The sequence below is a fragment of the Poromitra crassiceps genome (genome assembly GCF_964638095.1).
Source record: "Poromitra crassiceps genome assembly, chromosome: 1".
In the NCBI taxonomy this organism is placed as follows: Eukaryota; Metazoa; Chordata; class Actinopteri; order Beryciformes; family Melamphaidae; genus Poromitra; species Poromitra crassiceps.
The window spans coordinates 125,907,492-125,914,205 of record NC_139623.1 but is presented as its reverse complement, the minus strand read 5'-3'; positions in this window follow the sequence as shown (position 1 = coordinate 125,914,205).

Here is a 6,714-nt window from a genome sequence, read left to right as displayed (position 1 = left end):
GGAAGCAAAAATACAAAGGCAGATGCACTCTCTCGCCAGTTTGATCCAACAGACAAAGGTGCAGAGCCTGAGCCCATCCTGGTTCCAGCCCGAATCATCGCCCCGGTTCTGTGGGGAATCGAAACCGAGGTGAGAGCAGCGCAGCAGGCTGATCCAGGTCCGGAGAACTGCCCCCACAACCGGCTATATGTGCCTCCTGAGAAACGGGCCGGGGTGTTGGAGTGGGGACATGCGTCACGGTTGGTGGGGCATCCAGGGGAGAAACGGACATTAGAGTTCATTGCTCGTAAGTTCTGGTGGCCAACAATCCGGCCGGATGTGACTATCTTTGTGGCCGCCTGTGTCACCTGCTCCCAGAATAAAACACTGCGTCAGCGTCCTGCAGGTTTGCTGTGTCCGCTGCCTGTCCCACGTCGGCCCTGGTCCCACATTTCATTAGACTTTATCACTGGCCTGCCCCGTTCTGGAGGAAAGACGGCCATCTTGGTGGTGGTGGACCGTTTCTCCAAGGCGGCACGATTTATTGCCTTAGCTAAGCTCCCTTCTGCACGAGAGACTGCTGTACTTATAATGAATAATGTTTTCCGAGTGTATGGACTTCCACAGGATATTGTGTCGGACCGGGGTCCCCAGTTCACCTCCCAGTTTTGGAAGGCGTTCTGTTCTCTTCTCGGAGCCACTGCCAGTCTCTCCTCTGGTTACCATCCTCAATCCAATGGACAGACGGAGAGAGTCAATCAAGACTTGGAAACCACGCTGCGCTGTCTGGTCGCCTCTAACCCCTCGGCCTGGAGTTCACAACTCCTGTGGGCGGAGTATGCTCATAACACTCTGCAGTCCTCTTCTACAGGCATGTCTCCTTTCCAGTGTCAACTAGGCTATCAGCCGCCGTTATTTCCTGAGCAGGAGCCGGAGGTAGGGGTCCCGGCGGCGGCGGATTTTGTGCGGCGCTGCGCACACACATGGAGGGAGGCTCGGGCGGCTCTGTTGCGAGCAAGGAGCAGACATTCTCTGCAGGCAAACAAACGGCGGCGACCATCGATACCGTTTCGGCCAGGAGACAAGGTATGGCTGTCTGCCAAGGATCTTCCACTGCGGGTGGAGAGCAGGAAACTAGCACCACGCTTCGTGGGTCCGTTCGAGGTTGAAGCACAGGTTGGGCCGGTTTCGTACAGGTTAGTGCTGCCTGCGTCAATGAAAATTCACCCTGTTTTCCATGTGTCCCTACTAAAGCCTGTGGTGTCTAGTCCCTTGTCCCCCCCTATCCCACCCCCTCCTCCTCCTCGTTGGGTTGATGGTGGTCCGGTGTACACGGTCCGGAGGATAATGGACTCACGCCGGGTGCGCTGCAGTACACAATACCTGGTGGATTGGGAGGGCTACGGTCCGGAGGAGCGGAGCTGGGTGCCGGCTCGGCACATCGTGGACCGCACCCTAATCCAAGACTTTCGACGTCGTGGACAAGCCGTTGGGTCGCCAGGTGGCTCCCCTAGAGGGGGGGATTCTGACACACCCTTGGGAGCGCGACTCAGGGAGGAGGCATCAAGCAGTGGTCAAGGGGCTATCCGGGGTGCTGAAGCAGCCGGAGCGCTGGCAACCAGGACGCGCTGGGCCGTTGCTGTCCAGGGTGCTGAACAGAGGTCCCACGCTCATAACAGCGGCGGGAGAAACTAGCCTATAGGGAAAGGCCATGACATCACTCGCTTAATTACTGTGATAGTTTGCACCTGGTTGGCAGCCTTTATAACCTCTTCTGCTTGCAGACTCCAGTGCTGATCGTTGCCAAGCTGCTGCTGTGTTCTGGCTACTCCGGTTCGAGACTCTCTGGATGGACCTCATTGAACTTTATGCTGGACTGAGTTCCTAATTCATCTGTCTCAAGATATTAGTTTATTCGTCGGTCTTCGACTACTGTATAGGCTAGAGTTAGCTTTAGGCTTAATTGCTGTTATTGTTTATTTTGTTCCTGTGTTCAAAGTCTCAAGTAAAAGACAAGTATTTTTGACTCCTGACTCTGTCGTCTCTGCTCCTGGGTCCAAACCATTATACACAGCATAACACTGACATACTTAAAGTCCCTGGAAACCAGAAATATTTTTTTTATTATTTAGCATTTTGAGTTCATCACATCACAGGAACCTATGTTAATAAGCCACCAGCCAAATTTGAACGATGATGAACGTCGCAAAATATATAAATTTAAGTTTGACAGTCATGACAAAAGTCATGAGAATCAATTCGATTTTAGACTTAGTCTTTTCTCCCGCAGACTGTGTGGGCGTGTCCCGTGTGTGTGCGTGGAGGACTTCTCCTCCAAGAGAGAGAGAGAGAGAGAGAGAGAGAGAGAGGGAGCGAGAGAGGGAGGGAAATGGAGAGAGAGAGAGGAGAGAGAGAGAGAAGGAAAGAGAGATGGAGTGTGTGTGTGTGTGTGTGTGTGTGTGTGTGTGTGTGTTCGCTCGTTGCTCGGCGCATACTGACAGAGAGGAAGAGAGACTGCCGCTGCGAGTGCACAACGCTACTGTGTGTGTGTGTGTGTGTGTGTGTGTGTGTGTGTGTGATTCGATTAAATCTTATGACATGATAAGATCATTCATTGTAGCACCGCTTCAATCATCTTCAATGAGGAGGTGGAAATCCAGACCTTGTAGAAAAGTGGCGATTTGGGGGTTTTGGGTTGAAACTAATGTCTCCTACTTTCTGAGGCACACAGTTACTCACATAAGACCCTAAATTTAATAGTTAGGTTTTTGTGGATTTTGGTTTCCAGGGACTTTAATATTATTATTATGCGCAATTTTTTTTCCCCATTGACTTGAATGGGGTTTCGAAAAATCTTGCATTTAATTAGCTGTTATTCAGAAACCATACGAGGTACAGCTACGAAACTTGGTAGGGAGGTTCACAGAGGGGCCTTTTACTATCACCCCAAAAATGACACCAATTGACCACATGGTGGCGCTATAACAGCCATCTTTACATTTTGGTCCATAACTTTAAACCGTAGCTTCTACAATCAAAATTATTTTTTCACAGGTTTCCTTGGCTCGCCCCACGTTTACTCATTGCTTTGATACAAAAAAAAATACTCCTATTGACCTGATGGTGGCACTATAACAGCCCTTTTCACATTTTGGTCCATAACTTTTGAACTGTAGCATACAATCGAAATTCCGCCCCTGGATTCCTTGGCTCCTCCCGCTTCTACTCACATAGGCCCGCCCATAACTACTACATAACACATAACTAGCTGCATGGGCAGGGACCTTGCAAGGCAGGCGGTGCATGGCGAGGACAGCAAGCACAATTACATTTTCGGTAGGAAATGTAGATCTTCTAGTTAATTATTAAGCTATTACTAAAAAACAATAATAATTGAATCAGAGGCAATTATATGAGAACAAGTAGGCTAGATACATTTATATCGTGCTACATCTAACAACCGGACCTTTGAGGGCAACCATAATGCTGATGTGGCCCGGGATGAAATTCAGTTTGACACCCCTGCCTTAGATTAACCATATAGCCCAGACATTGAATAATTTCCCCCCGTTTATGAGTATCTTGAAACTCGTAGACTTTTTTTAGTGACACATTACAATTACTTCATTGGACTATCCAAATACAGTGTCACAAAAATGACACAATAAATGAACAATAAAGAAAAACAACCAGAGAATGTTTGTTTGTTTATTGTTGAAAAAATATATTTTTTAAAGGGGATAATGGAGAGTATCTGATATGTTGGGAGGAAATAAAAAAAAAGAAAAGAAAAAGGTGACAATCCTGCAGCATCTTGAGGAAACCATCCTGCAAATGAAAAAAGCAACAACAATTAGAACAATCCAATATTCATGAATTACATTTTAAAACAATGCTAAAAACACCACACTTGGTTGCACAAGTCATATTATTGCTACAGTGTGTTTTTTCTACGCAATGCAAAAGTACTCTAACAAATTACTGCTATTAAAGAGTAACTGTAAGGTAACTAATTACACTTAAAAGTAAGTGAAGAAGTCAAGTAACTTTCCCCATCACTGGAAGTGGGGTGGTGGATTGAGTGTGGACATTGAAGCCTTATGACACCTCACACCTCATTTTCCACACTTGCACTCAATTCAATCACCACCAGCCTACCGTGCAGTCTGTGGGGGGCTAAAAGTAGAAGGCTCCATGATGCCATGGGGCAGTATTTAATCTGGCTCTGAATCACGTATGGAGGGAATCCACAGGAGTCACCTCTAGGGGTTGAACGGTAGTAACCTGAATGTGGTAATCAACAGTCGTTCCAGGCGTATGGGAGATATTGTCATGGAGGATTTTTGTGCTAGTCTAGTAAATACTGATCACGTGAACTCACATTCAGTTTCGTTCTGCGTATCAGTCTGGTCTCCAATCCACCCACATCAGCATAAGCCAATCAGCATCGCCAAATCCAATCCAAATCCACTCTGAAGAACAGCGAAAACGTTCCGCCCCGACAATACTGCATACTCTCGTTCTTGTTAAATTATTGTTATTGAGTCTATTTCTGCAATGCACTTTATGGATGTGTTTACCACTTGTTGCTTCGGGAGCCACCATACTGTTTTGCCGCTTATTGGCGGCTTATGTTGTCAACTACAAGGCAGGTCCTTGATTGGCCCACAAACGCCACCCGAAGTAAAACAATGTGTAAATGCTGAAGGTGTTATTCTATTAATGAATCTCAGAGCTTAATAACCATTGGTGGGCCTACAGTATATTGCAAAATATATCTGTTGTCACATTGTTGTCACATGACAACCTTGTATGTATCGCCTTGTATCTGGAACCAAGAAAAAACCTTGTTTATAGCTATATACAGTAGACCACCCTGCATCTCAGTTAAAGGGGTTTGAAAGGGTTTAATAAACCCAAGGGTCGTAGACACACCAAAGAGATCAAATGCAGTCCTTCAATTGGAGTGAAAATTTAAGGTTTTTGCCCAACAGCGAGAAATCCTGATGTATCCTGATGTAACCAAGTGGTTTTCAGTGTTACCTCAAACAATCTACTGTACATTACTACTACTATTATCACTGCTATTGGAGAGCTGGTTTTACAGTATGCCATGAAAACCAACTCTCCAATAGTTAAGATCCTGGTACTACTGCATCTTTACATATTAGATTTCACTTTTTTAAATTTCTCATCACCCCAAATGTGCTCAGTTTGATCCTTCTCGTCAACAGAGGTTTTATGAGTCACTCTCTGAGGTTGAAACGAGTTTAGAGCCAAGTGACCTCTATCCAGTTAAAGGCATTTATGTAATGCTTTTCCCATCTTTTCACCCCGGCGGGCTCCGCCCCTTTACCTACCATGCACTGCTGGGTCATGCACTGTGCAATTACAAATGTACTGCAGAGTACGTTGAATGATGGATGGGTGTGAAAAGAAACAGGGGGAAATTACGTAAGTCCCTGGCTTCTGGGAACCTCCTCCCTATTCTGTGCAATGGTGAGGATATAAACAGTAACACATGTTGTCAACATACAGCATGTAAACAAGGACAGTACAACAATTTACTCAAAGGGGGAAACTTCTGAGAAGTGATCTTGTGATGTTACTTTTCTGTTCATTACAAACTGCCAGGCTTTTTTTTTTTTTTGCCATTTGGTTTGGCTTTAAAGCAGCTACGAGCAACTTTTTCGATTGTTATTAAACAGTATAAATTTAATATCAATGCATCACATCTTACCTCTAATAGTCGACGAGACCAACGCAGAGTAGTCTCGCTTGAACCCCGAGTGAATCGGCCAGTGTAGTCTGTCTGTGGCCAGGGCAGATCAGGAAGTGAAATGAAACGGTTTGCAGCAGCCACTTCGGCCATAACCACAAAATCACTTCCAAAAAACCTGTTAGAATATAACGAGAGATGTTCGCGAGAGTATGCGTGGCTTTCACATTGTTTATGTTATGTTGCTAGACAGCGCGAACGGGGTAGGCAGGCAGCTGCGTTTCACTTCCGGGTTTCACTTCCGCGTTTCACTTCCGGGTAGCCGGGCCGGCGGTAAGGAGAGAGAGAGAGAGCCCCCTGTTGACGCGAGTTTAGACAGACACAGACTTAATAATCATCCAAGGGAGCAATCTCCGATTCACACGGCTTTGGTCTCAGCTACTATTATAGGTAAGATGTGATGCATCAATATTGTAATTATACTGTTTAATAACAATCGAAAAAGTTGCTCGTAGCTGCTTTAACTTTAATGATGACTGTGGGGAAATTGGGACATTAGTTGTATTCAACAAAATAAAAAAGGATAGTGAATGAGAATGAACGTTATGATTTTAACTATTAAACATAACACACAATTTCAATTAATCTTTATTTGTCTCACATTGGAGATGCAATTAAAATATAGTGAAAATATACCAGGATGTGGAATAAATGAAGTGAATGGTACAAATATTAAGATGTGCACATTAGAAGGATTTTTGCAGCTGCATTGCCGGATTGTGCTCATCCCTGATCCCCACATTTATGAATGAGTTTGATTTGCTGATGTGATTGTGGTATGTAAAGGTAAAATGTTCATTAGAATATTACAGTAGTATGCACTGGTTGAATGTATTGATTATATTGTGTGATTATATTGTGGTATTACTTATTATAGAATAAGTATTATATAAGGTCATTGAGGCGAATGACACATTTTTTAATTGATTTTATTTCCTTTTTTCTTTTTTTTTCTT